Below are 20079 nucleotides of genomic sequence, written 5' to 3'. Positions count from 1 at the left end.
CACATGGGACATACACCCCAATATCACCCTGGACACAGATCCCAATATCACCGTGGACATAGATCCTAATATCACCCGGGACATAGATCCCAATAACACCCGGGACATAAATCCCAATAACACCCGGGACATAAACCCCAATATCATTGGGGAAATAGATCCCAAAATCATAGGTAACATAGGTCCCAATATCCACCGGGACAAAAACCCCAATATGACCCGGGACATAGACCCCAAAATCAACCGGGACGTAGACCCCAATATCATCCAGGACATAGACCACAATATCATCCAGGACATAGATCCAAATATCAACCAAGATATAAAACCCAATATTACCCGGGACATAAAGCCTCAATATCACCCGCGACATAAAGCCCCAATAACACGCAGGACATAAAACAAAATTTCACCCGGGACATAATCCCCAATTTCACCTTTTATATAGACTCCAATATCAGCTGGGACATAGATCCCAATATCATCCGCGACATAAATCCCAATATCACCCGGGACATAGATCCCAATATCACCCGGGACATAAACCCCAATATCGCTGGGGACATAGATCCCAACATCATACGGAACAGAGGTTCCAATATCACCCGGGACATAAAACCCAATATCGCTGGGGACAAAGATCACAATATCACACGGAACGTAGACCCCAATTTCACCCGGGACATAGACCCACTATCATCCAGGACATAGACCACACTAGCATCCGGGACATAGACCCCAATATCAACCAAGATAAAAAACACAATATCACCCGGGACATAAATCCCAATATCATCCGATACATAGATGCCAATATCACCCGGGACATAGATCCCAATAGCACCCGGGACATAGATCCCTATATCACCTGGGACATAGATCCCAATATCACCCGGGACATAGATCCCAATATCACCCGGGACATAAACTCCAATATCGCTGGGGACATAGATCCCAATATCACCCGGAACATAGATCCCAGTATCAGCCGGGGCATAAGGCCCAATATCACCCGAGAGGTAGACCCCAATATCACATGGGACATACACCCCAATATCACCCTGGACACATTTCCCTATATCACCCGGGACATAGATCCCAATATCACCTGGGACATAGATCCCAATAACACCCGGGAAATAAATCCCAATAACACCCGGGACATAAACCCCAATATCGTTGGGGAAATAGATCCCAATATCATATGGAACATAGGTCCCAATATCCACAGGGACAAAAACCCCAATATGACCCGGGACATAGACCCCAATATCACCCATGTCGTAGACCCCAATATCACCCGGGACGTAGACCCCAATATCAACCGGGACGTAGACCCCAATATCATCCAGGACATAGACCACAATAGCATCCGGGACATAGACCCAAATATCAACCAAGATATAAAACCCAATATTACCCGGGACATAAAGCCTCAATATCACCCGCGACATAAAGCCCCAATATCACACAGGACATAAACCAAAATTTCACCCGGGACATAATCCCCAATTTCACCTTTTATATAGACTCCAATATCAGCTGGGACATAGATCCCAATATCATCCGCGACATAGATCCCAATAACACCCGGGACATAAATCGAAATATCACCCAGGACATAGATCCCAATATCGCCCAGAATATAGATCACAATATCACCCGGGACAAAGATCCCAATATCACCCGGGACAAAGATCCCAATATCACCCGGGACATAGATTCCAATATCAACCAGGTCATAGATCCCAATATCACCCATGACATAAACTGTAATATAACCCGGGATAGTAACCACAAGATCACCCGGGATATAAACCCCAATATCACCAGGGACAGAAACCACAATATCACCTGGGACATAAATCCCAACCTCAATCAGGACATAAACCGCAAGTTCACCCTGAACATAAACCACAATTTCACCTAGGACATAAATCCCAAATATCACCCGCGACATAAAACCCCATATCACTCTGGACGCAGATTCCCAAAATCACGCAGGACATAAACCCCAATATCACCCGGGACATAAACCCCAATTTCACCCTGGATATAGACCCCAATATCACCTCAGACATAGATCGCAAAATCATCCGCGACATAGATCCCAAAAACACCCGGGACATAAATCCTAATATCACCCTGAACATAGATCCCAATATCACCCGGGTCATAGATCCCAATATCACCCGGGACATAGATCCCAATATCACCCAGGACATAAACCCTAATATCAGCCGGGACATAGACCCCAATATCACCCGGGACATAAAGCGCCAATATCACCCGGGACATAAAGCCCCAATATCACCCGGGAAATAAGCCGCAATTTCACCAGGGATATGAGCCCCAATATCAACTGCGACATAAAAACCAATATCACCCGGGACATAAAGCCCAATTTCACACGGGATATAAACACCAATATCACCCGGGAAAAAAAGCCCAATATCAAACGGGACATAGAGCCTAATATCACACGGGACATAGACCCCAATATCACCCAGGACTTAGATCCCAATGTCACCCGGGACATAGATCCCAATTTCACCTGGGACATAGATCCCAATATCACCCGGGACATAAACCCCAATATCGCTGGGGACATAGATCCCAACATCATACGGAACATAGGTCCCAATATCACCCGGGACATAAAAACCAATATCGCCGTGGACAATGATCACAATATCACCCGGGACGTAGACCTCAATATCACCCGGGACATAGACCCCACTATCATCCATGACATAGACCACACTAGCATCTGGGACAGAGACCCCAATATCAACCAAGATAAAAAACACAATATCACCCGCGACATAAATCCCAATATGATCCGATACATAGATGCCAATATCACCCGGGACATAGATCCCAATAGCAGCCGGGACATAGATCTGAATATCAAACGGGACATAGATCCCAATATCACCCGGGACATAGATCCCAATAACACATGGGACATAGATCCCAATAACACATGGGACATAGATCCCAATATCACCCGGGACATAGATCCCAGTATCACCCGGGGCATAAACCCCAATATCACCCGAGACGTAGACCCCAATATCACCCGGGACGTAGACCCCAATATCATCCAGGACATAGACCCCACTATCATCTAGGACATAGACCAAACTATCATCCCGGGTATAGACCCCAAAATCACCCAAGATATAAAACCCAATATCACCCGGGACTAAAAGGCCCAATATCACCCGGGATATAATCCCCAATTGCACCCTGGACATCGATCCAAATATCAATTGAGACATAAATACCAATAACACCCGGGACTTAAAGCCCAATATCAAACGGGACTTTGAGCCGAATATCACCCGGGACATAAAACCCAATATCGCTGGGGACAAAGATCACAATATCACACGGAACGTAGACCCCAATATCACCCGGGACATAGACCCCACTATCATCCAGGACATAGACCACACTAGCATCCGGGACATAGACCCCAATATCAACCAAGATAAAAAACACAATATCACCCGGGACATAAATCCCAATATCATCCGATACATAGATGCCAATATCACCCGGGACATAGATCCCAATATCACCCGGGACATAGATTCCAATATCACCCGGGACATAGGTCCCAATTTCACCTGGGACATTGATCCCAATATCACCTGGGACATAGATCCCAATATCACCCGGGACATAGATCCCAATATCACCCGGGACATAAACCCCAATGTCGCTGGGGACATAGATCCGAACATCATACGGAACATATGTCCCAATATCACCCGGGACATAAAAACCAATATCGCCGGGGACAAAGATCACAATATCACCCGGGACTTAAAGCCCAATATCAAACGGAACTTAGAGCCCAATATCACCCGGGACATAAAACCCAATATCGCAGGGGACAAAGATCCCAATATCCCCCGGACATAGATCCCAATATCACCCAGGACATAAACCCTAATATAACCCGCGATATTAACCATAAGATCACCCGGGATATAAACCCCAATATCACCCGGGACAGAAACCACAATATCACCCGGGACATAAACCCCAACCTCAGTCAGGACATAAACCCCAAGTTCACCCTGGACATAAACCACAATTTCACCCAGGACATAAATCCCAAATATCACCCGCAACATAAAAGCCAGTATCACTCGGGATGTAGATTCCCAAAATCAAGCAGGACATAAACCCCAATTTCACCCGGGACATAAACCCCAATATCACCCGGGACATAGACCCCAATATCACCCGGGACATAAAGCGCCAATATCACCAGGGACATAAAGCCCCAATATCACCCGGGACATAAGCCGCAATTTCACCAGGGATATGAGACCCAATATCAACTGCGACATAAAAACCAATATCACCCGGGACATAAAGCCCAATTTCACACGGGATATAAACACCAATATCACCCGGGACAAAAAGCCCAATATCAAACGGGACATAGAGCCTAATATCACACGGGACATAGACCCCAATATCACACGGGACATAGATCCCAATGTCACCCGGGACATAGATCCCAATTTCACCTGGGACATAGATCCCAATATCACCCGTAACATAGATCCCAATATCACCCGGGACATAGATCCCAATATCACCTGGGACATAGATCCCTATATCACCCGGGAAATAGATCCCAATATCACCCGGGACATCGATCCCAATAACACATGGGACATAGATCCCAAATTCACCCGGGACATAGATCCCAATATCACCCGGGACATAAACTCCAATATCGCTGGGGACATAGATCCCAATATCACCCGGACCATAGATTCCAGTATCACCCAGGGCATAAAGCCCAATATCACCCGAGACGTAGACCCCAATATCACCCAGGACGTAGACCCCAATATCATCCAGGACATAGACACCACTATCATCTAGGACATAGACCAAACTATCATCCCGGATATAGACCCCAAAATCACCCAAGATATAAAACCCAATATGACCCGGGACCAAAAGACCCAATATCACCCAGGATATAATCCCCAATTTCACCCTGGACATAGATCCCAATATTTTTTGAGACATAAATACCAATAACACCCGGGACATAGAGGCCAATATCACACGGGACATAGAGCCCAATATCGCTGGGGACAAAGATCCCAACATCATATGGAATATAGGTCCCAATATCACCCGGGACATAAAACCCAATATCGCTGGGGACAAAGATCACAATATCACACGGAACGTAGACTCCAATATCACCCGGGACATAGACCCCACTATCATCCAGGACATAGACCACACTAGCATCCGGGACATAGACCCCAATATCAACCAAGATAAAAAACACAATATCACCCGGGTCATAGATCCCAATAGCAAATGGGACATAGATCCCAATATCACCCGGGACATAGATCCCTATATCACCCGGGACATAGATCCCAATATCACCCGGGACATCGATCCCAATAACACATGGGACATAGATCCCAATATCACCTGGGACAGAGATCCCAATATCACCCGGGACATAAACTCCAATATCGCTGGAGACATAGATCCCAATATCACCCGGAACATAGATCCCAGTATCACCCGAGGCATAAAGCCCAATATCACCCCAGACGTAGACCCCAATATCACCCGGGACGTAGACCCCAATATCATCCAGGACATAGACCCCACCATCATCTAGGACATAGACCAAACTATCATCCCGGATATAGACCCCAAAATCACCCAAGATATAAAACCCAATATCACCCGGGACTAAAAGACCCAATATCACCCGGGATATAATCCCCAATTTCACCCTGGACATAGATCCCAATATCAATTGAGACATAAGTACCAATAACACCCAGGACATGAAGCCCAATTTCAGGCTGGACATAAACACCAATATCACCCGGGACATAGAGCCCAATATCACACGGGACATAGACCCCAATATCACCCTGGACAAAGATCCCAATATCACCCGCAACATAAATACCAATAACACCCAAGATATGAAGCCCAATTTCAGGCGGGACATAAACACCAATATCACCCGGGACATAAAGCCCAATATCAAACGGGACTTAGAGTCCAATATCGCACGGGACATATAAGCTAACATCACCCGGGACATAGATCCCAATATCACTCGCGACATAGATCCCAATATCACCCGGGATATAGATCGCAATATCACCCGGGAAAAAGATCGCAATATCACCCAGGTCATAGATCCCAATATCACCCACGACATAAACCCCAATATCGCTGGGGACATAGACCACAATATCACCCAGAACATAGATCCCAATATCACCCGGGCCATAGAACCCAATATCACCCAGGACAAAAAGCCCAATATCAAACGGGACATAGAGCCCAATATCACATGGGACATACACCCCAATATCACCCTGGACACAGATCCCAATATCACCGTGGACATAGATCCTAATATCACCCGGGACATAGATCCCAATAACACCCGGGACATAAATCCCAATAACACCCGGGACATAAACCCCAATATCATTGGGGAAATAGATCCCAAAATCATAGGTAACATAGGTCCCAATATCCACCGGGACAAAAACCCCAATATGACCCGGGACATAGACCCCAAAATCAACCGGGACGTAGACCCCAATATCATCCAGGACATAGACCACAATATCATCCAGGACATAGATCCAAATATCAACCAAATTATAAAACCCAATATTACCCGGGACATAAAGCCTCAATATCACCCGCGACATAAAGCCCCAATAACACGCAGGACATAAAACAAAATTTCACCCGGGACATAATCCCCAATTTCACCTTTTATATAGACTCCAATATCAGCTGGGACATAGATCCCAATATCATCCGCGACATAAATCCCAATATCACCCGGGACATAGATCCCAATATCACCCGGGACATAAACCCCAATATCGCTGGGGACATAGATCCCAACATCATACGGAACAGAGGTTCCAATATCACCCGGGACATAAAACCCAATATCGCTGGGGACAAAGATCACAATATCACACGGAACGTAGACCCCAATTTCACCCGGGACATAGACCCACTATCATCCAGGACATAGACCACACTAGCATCCGGGACATAGACCCCAATATCAACCAAGATAAAAAACACAATATCACCCGGGACATAAATCCCAATATCATCCGATACATAGATGCCAATATCACCCGGGACATAGATCCCAATAGCACCCGGGACATAGATCCCTATATCACCTGGGACATAGATCCCAATATCACCCGGGACATAGATCCCAATATCACCCGGGACATAAACTCCAATATCGCTGGGGACATAGATCCCAATATCACCCGGAACATAGATCCCAGTATCACCCGGGGCATAAGGCCCAATATCACCCGAGAGGTAGACCCCAATATCACATGGGACATACACCCCAATATCACCCTGGACACATTTCCCTATATCACCCGGGACATAGATCCCAATATCACCTGGGACATAGATCCCAATAACACCCGGGAAATAAATCCCAATAACACCCGGGACATAAACCCCAATATCGTTGGGGAAATAGATCCCAATATCATATGGAACATAGGTCCCAATATCCACAGGGACAAAAACCCCAATATGACCCGGGACATAGACCCCAATATCACCCATGTCGTAGACCCCAATATCACCCGGGACGTAGACCCCAATATCAACCGGGACGTAGACCCCAATATCATCCAGGACATAGACCACAATAGCATCCGGGACATAGACCCAAATATCAACCAAGATATAAAACCCAATATTACCCGGGACATAAAGCCTCAATATCACCCGCGACATAAAGCCCCAATATCACACAGGACATAAACCAAAATTTCACCCGGGACATAATCCCCAATTTCACCTTTTATATAGACTCCAATATCAGCTGGGACATAGATCCCAATATCATCCGCGACATAGATCCCAATAACACCCGGGACATAAATCGAAATATCACCCAGGACATAGATCCCAATATCGCCCAGAATATAGATCACAATATCACCCGGGACAAAGATCCCAATATCACCCGGGACAAAGATCCCAATATCACCCGGGACATAGATTCCAATATCAACCAGGTCATAGATCCCAATATCACCCATGACATAAACTGTAATATAACCCGGGATAGTAACCACAAGATCACCCGGGATATAAACCCCAATATCACCAGGGACAGAAACCACAATATCACCTGGGACATAAATCCCAACCTCAATCAGGACATAAACCGCAAGTTCACCCTGAACATAAACCACAATTTCACCTAGGACATAAATCCCAAATATCACCCGCGACATAAAACCCCATATCACTCTGGACGCAGATTCCCAAAATCACGCAGGACATAAACCCCAATATCACCCGGGACATAAACCCCAATTTCACCCTGGATATAGACCCCAATATCACCTCAGACATAGATCGCAAAATCATCCGCGACATAGATCCCAAAAACACCCGGGACATAAATCCTAATATCACCCTGAACATAGATCCCAATATCACCCGGGTCATAGATCCCAATATCACCCGGGACATAGATCCCAATATCACCCAGGACATAAACCCTAATATCAGCCGGGACATAGACCCCAATATCACCCGGGACATAAAGCGCCAATATCACCCGGGACATAAAGCCCCAATATCACCCGGGAAATAAGCCGCAATTTCACCAGGGATATGAGCCCCAATATCAACTGCGACATAAAAACCAATATCACCCGGGACATAAAGCCCAATTTCACACGGGATATAAACACCAATATCACCCGGGAAAAAAAGCCCAATATCAAACGGGACATAGAGCCTAATATCACACGGGACATAGACCCCAATATCACCCAGGACTTAGATCCCAATGTCACCCGGGACATAGATCCCAATTTCACCTGGGACATAGATCCCAATATCACCCGGGACATAAACCCCAATATCGCTGGGGACATAGATCCCAACATCATACGGAACATAGGTCCCAATATCACCCGGGACATAAAAACCAATATCGCCGTGGACAATGATCACAATATCACCCGGGACGTAGACCTCAATATCACCCGGGACATAGACCCCACTATCATCCATGACATAGACCACACTAGCATCTGGGACAGAGACCCCAATATCAACCAAGATAAAAAACACAATATCACCCGCGACATAAATCCCAATATGATCCGATACATAGATGCCAATATCACCCGGGACATAGATCCCAATAGCAGCCGGGACATAGATCTGAATATCAAACGGGACATAGATCCCAATATCACCCGGGACATAGATCCCAATAACACATGGGACATAGATCCCAATAACACATGGGACATAGATCCCAATATCACCCGGGACATAGATCCCAGTATCACCCGGGGCATAAACCCCAATATCACCCGAGACGTAGACCCCAATATCACCCGGGACGTAGACCCCAATATCATCCAGGACATAGACCCCACTATCATCTAGGACATAGACCAAACTATCATCCCGGGTATAGACCCCAAAATCACCCAAGATATAAAACCCAATATCACCCGGGACTAAAAGGCCCAATATCACCCGGGATATAATCCCCAATTGCACCCTGGACATCGATCCAAATATCAATTGAGACATAAATACCAATAACACCCGGGACTTAAAGCCCAATATCAAACGGGACTTTGAGCCGAATATCACCCGGGACATAAAACCCAATATCGCTGGGGACAAAGATCACAATATCACACGGAACGTAGACCCCAATATCACCCGGGACATAGACCCCACTATCATCCAGGACATAGACCACACTAGCATCCGGGACATAGACCCCAATATCAACCAAGATAAAAAACACAATATCACCCGGGACATAAATCCCAATATCATCCGATACATAGATGCCAATATCACCCGGGACATAGATCCCAATATCACCCGGGACATAGATTCCAATATCACCCGGGACATAGGTCCCAATTTCACCTGGGACATTGATCCCAATATCACCTGGGACATAGATCCCAATATCACCCGGGACATAGATCCCAATATCACCCGGGACATAAACCCCAATGTCGCTGGGGACATAGATCCGAACATCATACGGAACATATGTCCCAATATCACCCGGGACATAAAAACCAATATCGCCGGGGACAAAGATCACAATATCACCCGGGACTTAAAGCCCAATATCAAACGGAACTTAGAGCCCAATATCACCCGGGACATAAAACCCAATATCGCAGGGGACAAAGATCCCAATATCCCCCGGACATAGATCCCAATATCACCCAGGACATAAACCCTAATATAACCCGCGATATTAACCATAAGATCACCCGGGATATAAACCCCAATATCACCCGGGACAGAAACCACAATATCACCCGGGACATAAACCCCAACCTCAGTCAGGACATAAACCCCAAGTTCACCCTGGACATAAACCACAATTTCACCCAGGACATAAATCCCAAATATCACCCGCAACATAAAAGCCAGTATCACTCGGGATGTAGATTCCCAAAATCAAGCAGGACATAAACCCCAATTTCACCCGGGACATAAACCCCAATATCACCCGGGACATAGACCCCAATATCACCCGGGACATAAAGCGCCAATATCACCAGGGACATAAAGCCCCAATATCACCCGGGACATAAGCCGCAATTTCACCAGGGATATGAGACCCAATATCAACTGCGACATAAAAACCAATATCACCCGGGACATAAAGCCCAATTTCACACGGGATATAAACACCAATATCACCCGGGACAAAAAGCCCAATATCAAACGGGACATAGAGCCTAATATCACACGGGACATAGACCCCAATATCACACGGGACATAGATCCCAATGTCACCCGGGACATAGATCCCAATTTCACCTGGGACATAGATCCCAATATCACCCGTAACATAGATCCCAATATCACCCGGGACATAGATCCCAATATCACTCGGGACATAAATCCCAATATCGCTGGGGACATAGATCCCAACATCATACGGAACATAGGTCCCAATATCACCCGGGACATAAAAACCAATATCGCCGGGGACAAAGATCACAATTTCACCCGGGAAGTAGACCCAAATATCACCCGGGACATAGACCCCTCTATCATCCAGGACATAGACCACACTAGCATCTGGGACATAGACCCCAATATCAACCAAGATAAAAAACACAATATCACCCGGGACATAAATCCCAATAGCACCTCGGACATAGATCCCAATATCACCCGGGACAGAGATCCCAATATCACCCGGGACATAGATCCCAATATCACCCGGGACATCGATCCCAATAACACATGGGATATAGATCCCAATATCACCCGGGACATAGATCCCAATATCACCCGGGACATAAACTCCAATATCGCTGGGGACATAGATCCTAATATCACCCGGAACATAGATCCCAGTATCACCCGGGGCATAAAGCCCAATATCACCCGAGACGTAGACCCCAATATCACCCGGGATGTAGACCCCAATATCATCCAGGACATAGACCCCACTATCATCTAGGACATAGACCAAACTATCGTCCCGGATATAGACCCCGAAATCACCCAAGATATAAAACCCAATATCACCCGCGACTAAAAGACCCAATATCACGCGGGATATAATCCCCAATTTCACCCTGGACATAGATCCCAATATCAATTGAGACATAAATACCAATAACACCCAGGACATGAAGCCCAATTTCAGGCTGGACATAAACACCAATATCACCCGGGACATAGAGCCCAATATCACACGGGACATAGATCCCAATATCACCCTGGACAAAGATCCCAATATCACCCGCAACATAAATACCAATAACACCCAAGATATGAAGCCCAATTTCAGGCGGGACATAAACACCAATATCACCCGGGACATAAAGCCCAATATCAAACGGGACTTAGAGCCCAATATCGCAAGGGACATATAAGCCAATATCACCCGGGACATAGATCCCAATATCACTCGCGACATAGATCCCAATATCACCCGGGATATAGATCGCAATATCACCCGGGAAAAAGATCGCAATATCACCCAGGTCATAGATCCCAATATCACCCACGACATAAACCCCAATATCGCTGGGGACATAGAACACAATATCACACAGAACATAGATCCCAATATCACCCGGGCCATAGACCCCAATATCACCCAGGACAAAAAGCCCAATATCAAACGGGACATAGAGCCCAATATCACATGGGACATAGACCCCAATATCACCCTGGACACAGATCCCAATATCACCCGGGACTTAGATCCCAGTATATCCTGGGACATAGATCCCAATAACAACCGGGACATAAATCCTAATAACACCCGGGACATAAACCCCAATATCGCTGGGGAAATAGATCCCAATATCATATGGAACATAGGTCCCAATATCCACAGGGATAAAAACCCCAATATGACCCGGGACATAGACCCCAATATCACCCAGGTCGTAGACCCCAATATCACCCGGGACGTAGACCCCAATATCAACCGGGACGTAGACCCCAATATCATCCAGGACATAGACCACAATATCATCCGGGACATAGACCCAAATATCAACCAAGATATAAAACCCAATATTACCCGGGACATAAAGCCTCAATATGACCCGCGACATAAAGCCCCAATATCACACAGGACATAAACCAAAATTTCACCCGCGACATAATCCCCAATTTCACCTTTTATATAGACTCCAATATCAGCTGGGACATAGATCCCAATATCATCCGCGACATAGATCCCAATAACACCCGGGACATAAATCGAAATATCACCCAGGACATAGATCCCAATATCGCTGGGGACATAGATCCCAACATCATACGGAACATAGGTTCCAATATCACCCGGGACATAAAACCCAATATCGCTGGGGACAAAGATCACAATATCACACGGAACGTAGACCCCAATATCAACCAGGACCTAGACAGCACTATCATACAGGACATAGAGCACACTAGCATCCGGGACATAGACCCCAGTATAAACCAAGATAAAAAACACAATATCACCCGCGACATAAATCCGAATATCATCCGATACATAGATGCCAATATCACCCGGGACATAGATCCCAATAGCACCCGGGGCATAGATCCCAATATAACCCGGGACATAGATCCCTATATCTCCCGGGACATAGATCCCAATATCACCCGGGACATCGATCCCAATAACACATGGGACATAGATCCCAATATCACCTGGGACATAGATCCCAATATCACCCGGGACATAAACTCCAATATCGCTGGGGACATAGATCCCAATATCACCCGGAACATAGATCCCAGTATCACCCGGGGCATAAAGCCCAATATTACCCGAGACGTAGACCCCAATATCACCCGGGACGTAGACCCCAATATCATCCAGGACATAGACCCCACTATCATCTAGGACATAGACCAAACTATCATCCCGGATATAGACCCCAAAATCAACAAAGATATAAAACCCAATATGACCCGGGACTAAAAGACACAATATGACCCGGGATATAATCCCCAATTTCACCCTGGACCTAGATCCCAATATCAATTGAGACAATAATACCAATAACACCCAGGACATGAAGCCCAATTTCAGGCTGGACATAAACACCAATATCACCCGGGACATAGAGCCCAATATCACACGGGACATAGACCCCAATATCACCCTGGACAAAGATCCCAATATCACCCGCCACATAAATGCCAATAACACCCAATATATGAAGCCCAATTTCAGGCGGGACATAAACACCAATATCACCCGGGACATAAAGCCCAATGTCAAACGGGACTTAGAGCCCAATATCACACGGGACATATAAGCCAATATCACCCGGGACATAGATCCCAATATCACTCGGGACATAGATCCCAATATCACCCGGGATATAGATCACAATATCACCCGGGAAAAAGATCGCAATATCACCCAGGTCATAGATCCCAATATCACCCACGACATAAACCCCAATATCGCTGGAGACATAGACCACAATATCACCCAGAACATAGATCCCAATATCACCCGGGCCATAGACCCCAATATCACCCAGGACAAAAAGCCCAATATCAAACGGGACATAGAGCCCAATATCACACGGGACATACACCCCAATATCACCCTGGACACAGATCCCAATATCACCCGGGACATAGATCCCAATATCACCCGGGATATAGATCGCAATATCACCCGGGAAAAAGATCGCAATATCACCCAGGTCATAGATCCCAATATCACCCACGACAAAAACCCCAATATCGCTGGGGACATAGACCACAATATCACCCAGAACATAGATCCCAAGATCACCCGGGACATAGATCCCAATATCACCTGGGACATAGATCCCAATAACACCCGGGACATAAATCCCAATAACACCCGGTACATAAACCCCAATATCGTTAAGGAAATAGATCCCAATATCATATGGAACATAGGTCCCAATATCCACCGGGACAAAAACCCCATTATGACCCGGGACATAGCCCCCAACCTCAATCAGGACATAAACCGCAAGTTCACCCTGAACATAAACCACAATTTCACCTAGGACATAAATCCCAAATATCACCCGCGACATAAAACCCCATATCACTCGGGATGTAGATTCCCAAAATCATGCAGGATATAAACACCAAATTCACCCGAAACATAAACCCCAATTTCACCCTGGATATAGACCCCAATATCACCTCAGACATAGATCGCAACATCATCCGCGACATAGATCCCAAAAACACCCGGGACATAAATCCTAATATCACCCTGAACATAGATCCCAATATCACCCGGGTCAAGATCCCAATATCAGCCAGGACAGAGATCCCAATATCACCCAGGACATAAAACCTAATATAACCCGGGATATTAACCATAATATCACCCGGGATATAAACCCCAATATCACCCGGGACAGAAACCACAATATCACCCGGGACATAAACCCCAACCTCAATCAGGACATAAACCCCAAGTTCACCCTGGACATAAACCACAATTTCACCTAGGACATAAATCCCAAATATCACCCGCAACATAAAACCCAATATCACTCGGGATGTAGATTCCCAAAATCAAGCAGGACATAAAACCCAATTTCGCCCGGGACATAAACCCCAATATCACCCGGGACATAGACCCCAATATCACCCGGGACATAAAGCGCCAATATCACCCGGGACATAAAGCCCCAATATCACCCGGGACATAAGCCGCAATTTCACCCGGGATATGAGCCCCAATATCAACTGCGACATAAAAACCAATAACACCCGGGACATAAAGCCCAATTTCACACGGGATATAAAGACCAATATCACCCGGGACAAAAAGCCAATATCAAACGGGACATAGAGCCTAATATCATACGGGACATAAACCCCAATATCTCCTGGACATAGATCCCAATATCACCCGGGACATAGATCCCAATGTCACCCGGGACATAGATCCCAATTTCACCTGGGACATAGATCCCAATATCACCCGGGACATAGATCCCAATATCACCCGGGACATAGATCCCAATATCACCCGGGACATAAACCCCAATATCGCTGGGGACATAGATCCCAACATCATACGGAACATAGGTCCCAATATCACCCAGGACATAGACCCCACTATCATCCAGGACATAGACCACACTAGCATCTGGGACATAGACCCAAATATCAACCAAGATAAAAAACACAATATCACCTGGGACATAAGTCCCAATATGATCCGATACATAGATGCCAATATCACCTGGGACATAGATCCCAATAGCACCCGGGACATAGATCCGAATATCACCCGGGACATAGATCCCAATATCACCCGGGACATAGATCCCAATATCACCCGGGACATAGATCCCAATAACACATGGGACATAGATCCCAATATCACCCGGGACATAGATCCCAGTATCACCCGGGGCATAAACCCCAATATCAGCCGTGACGTAGACCACAATATCACCCGGGACGTAGACCCCAATATCACCCAGGACATAGACCCCACTATCATCTAGGACATAGACCAAACTATCATCCCGGATATAGACCCCAAAATCACCAAAGATATAAAACCCAATATCAACCGGGACTAAAAGTCCCAATATCACCCGGGATATAATCCCCAATTTCACCCTGGACATCGATCCAAATATCAATTGAGACATAAATACCAATAACACCCAGGACATGAAGCCCAATTTCAGGCTGGACATAAACACCAATATCACCTGGGACTTAAAGCCCAATATCAAACGGGACTTAGAGCCCAATATCACCCGGGACATAAATCCCAATATCATCCGATACATAGAGGCCAATAACACCCGGGACATAGATCCCAATAGCACCCAGGACATAGATCCCAATATCACCCGGGACATAGATCCCAATATCACCCGGGACAAAGATCCCAATATCTCCCGGGACATAGATCCCAGTAACACATGGGACATAGATCCCAGTATCACCCGGGACGAAGATCCCAATATCACCCGGGACATAGATCCCAATATCACCCGGGACATAAACTCCAATATCACCCGTAACATAGATCCCAATATCACCCTTAACATAGATCCCAATATCACCCGGGGCATAAAGCCCAATATCACCCCAGACGTAGACCCCAATATCACCCGGGACGTAGACCCCAATATCACCCAGGACATAGACCCCACTATCATCTAGGACATAGACCAAGCTATTATCCCGGATATAGACCCCAAAATCACACAAGATATAAAACCCAATATCACCCGAGACTAAAAGACCCAATATCACCCGCGATATAATCCCCAATTGCACCGTGGACATAGATCCCAATATCAATTCAGACATAAATACCAATAACACCCAGGACATGAAGCCCAATTTCAGGCTGGACATAAACACCAATATCACCCGGGACATAGAGCCAAATATCACACGGGACATAGATCCCAATATCACCCTGGACATAGATTCCAATATCACCCGCGACATAAATACCAATAACACCCGGGACATAAACCCCAATATCGTTAAGGAAATAGATCCCAATATCATATGGAACATAGGTCCCAATATCCACCGGGACAAAAACCCCAATATGACCCGGGACATAGACCCCAATATCACCCATGTCGTAGACCCCAATATCACCCGGGACGTAGACCCCAATATCTCCCGGGATGTAGACCCCAATATCAACCGGGACGTAGACCCCAATATCATCCAGGACATAGACCACAATATCATCCGGGACATAGACCCAAATATCAACCAAGATATAAAACCCAATATTACCCGGGACATAAAGCCTCAATATCACCCGCGACATAATGCCCCAATATCACACAAGACATAAACCAAAATTTCACCCGGGACATAATCCCCAATTTCACCTTTTATATAGACTCCAATATCAGCTGGGACATAGATCACAATATCATCCGCGACATAGATCCTAATAACACCCGGGACATAAATCGAAATATCACCCAGGACATATATCCCAATATCGCCCAGAATATAGATCACAATATCACACGGGACAAAGATCCCAATATCACCTGGGACAAAGATCCCAATATCACCCGGGACATAGATTCCAATATCAACCAGGTCATAGATCCCAATATCACCCATGACATAAACTCTAATATGACCCGGGATATTAACCACAAGATCACCGGGGATATAAACCCCAATATCACCAGGGACAGAAACCACAATATCACCCGGGACATAAACCGGAAGTTCACCCTGAACATAAACCACAATTTCACCTAGGACATAAATCCCAAATATCACCCGCGACATAAAACCCCATATCACTCGGGATGTAGATTCCCAAAATCATGCAGGATATAAACCCCAATTTCACCCTGGATATAGACCCCAATATCACCTCAGACATAGATCGCAACATCATCCGCGACATAGATCCCAAAAACACACTGGACATAAATCCCAATATCACCCTGAACATAGATGCCAATATCACCCGGGTAAAGATCCCAATATCAGCCAGGACAGAGATCCCAAAATCACCCAGGACATAAAACCTAATATAACCGGGGATATTAACCATAAGATCACCCGTGATATAAACCCCAATATCACCCGGGACAGAAACCACAATATCACCCGGGACATAAACCCCAACCTCAATCAGGACATAAACCCCAAGTTCACCCTGGACATAAACCACAATTTCACCTAGGACATAAATCCCAAATATCACCAGCAACATAAAACCCAATATGTAAATTCCCAAAATCAAGCAGGACATAAACCCGAATTTCACCCGGGACATAAACCCCAATATCACCCGGGACATAGACCCCAATATCACCCGGGATATGAGCCCCAATATCAACTGCGACATAAAAACCAATAAAACCCGGGACATAAAGCGCCAATATCACACGGGATATAAAGACCAATATCACCCGGGACAAAAAGCCCAATATCAAACGGGACACAGAGCCGAATATCATACGGGACATAGACCCCAATATCACCCTGGACATAGATCACAATATCACCCGGGACATAGATCCCAATGTCATCCAGGACATAGATCCCAATTTCAGCTGGGACATAGATCCCAATATCACCCGGGACATAGATCCCAATATCACCCGGGACATAGATCCCAATATCACCCGGGACATAAACCCCAATATCGCTGTAGACACAGATCCCATCATCATACGGAACATAGGTCACAATATCACCTGGGACATAAAAACCAATATCGCCGGGGACAAAGAAAACAATATCACCCGGGATGTAGACCCCAATATCACCCGGGACATAGACCGCACTATCATCCAGGACATAGACCACACTAGCATCTGGGACATAGACACCAATATCAACCAAGATAAAAAACACAATATCACCTGGGACATAAATCCCAATATGATCCGATACAAAGATGCCAATATCACCTGGGACATAGATCCCAATTGCACCCGGGACATAGATCCGAATATCACCCTGGACATAGATCCCAATATCACCCGGGACATAGATCCCAATATCACCTGGGACATAGATCCCAATATCACCCGGGACATAGATACCAATAACACATGGGACATAGAGCCCAATATCACCCGGGACATAGATCCCAGTATCACCCGGGACATAAACCCCAATATCACTCGAGACGTAGACCCCAATATCACCCGGGACGTAGACCCCAATATCACCCAGGACATAGACCCCACTATCATCTAGGACATAGACCAAACTATCATCCCGGATATAGACCCCAAAATCACCCAAGATATAAAATCCAATATCACCCAGGACTAAAAGTCCCAATATCACCCGGGATATAATCCCCAATTTCACCCTGGACATCGATCCAAATATCAATTGAGACATAAATACCAATAACACCCAGGACATGAAGCCCAATTTCAGGCTTGACATAAACACCAATAACACCTGGGACTTAAAGCCCAATATCAAACGTGACTTAGAGCCCAATATCACCCGGGACATAAATCCCAATATCATCCGATACATAGAGGCCAATAAAACCCGGGACATAGATCCCAATAGCACCCAGGACATAGATCCCAATATCACCTGGGACATAGATCCCAATATCACCCGGGACAAAGATCCCAATATCACCCGGGACATAGATCCCAATAACACCCGGGACATCGATCCCAGTATCACCCGGGACGAAGATCCCAATATCACCCGGGACATAGATCCCAATATCACCCAGGACATAAACTCCAATATCACCCTTTAACATAGATCCCAATATCACCCTTAACATAGATCCCAATATCACCCGGGGCATCAACCCCAATATCACCTGAGACGTAGACCCCAATATCACCCGGGACGTAGACCCCAATATCACCCAGGACATAGTCCCCACTATCATCTAGGACATAGACCAAGCTATCATCCCGGATATAGACCCCAAAATCACACAAGATATAAAACCCAATATCACCCGAGACTAAAAGACCCAATATCACCCGC

The sequence above is a fragment of the Carcharodon carcharias genome, chromosome 24 (assembly GCF_017639515.1).
Source record: "Carcharodon carcharias isolate sCarCar2 chromosome 24, sCarCar2.pri, whole genome shotgun sequence".
Taxonomy (NCBI): domain Eukaryota; kingdom Metazoa; phylum Chordata; class Chondrichthyes; order Lamniformes; family Lamnidae; genus Carcharodon; species Carcharodon carcharias.
This window is presented reverse-complemented; position numbering follows the sequence as displayed.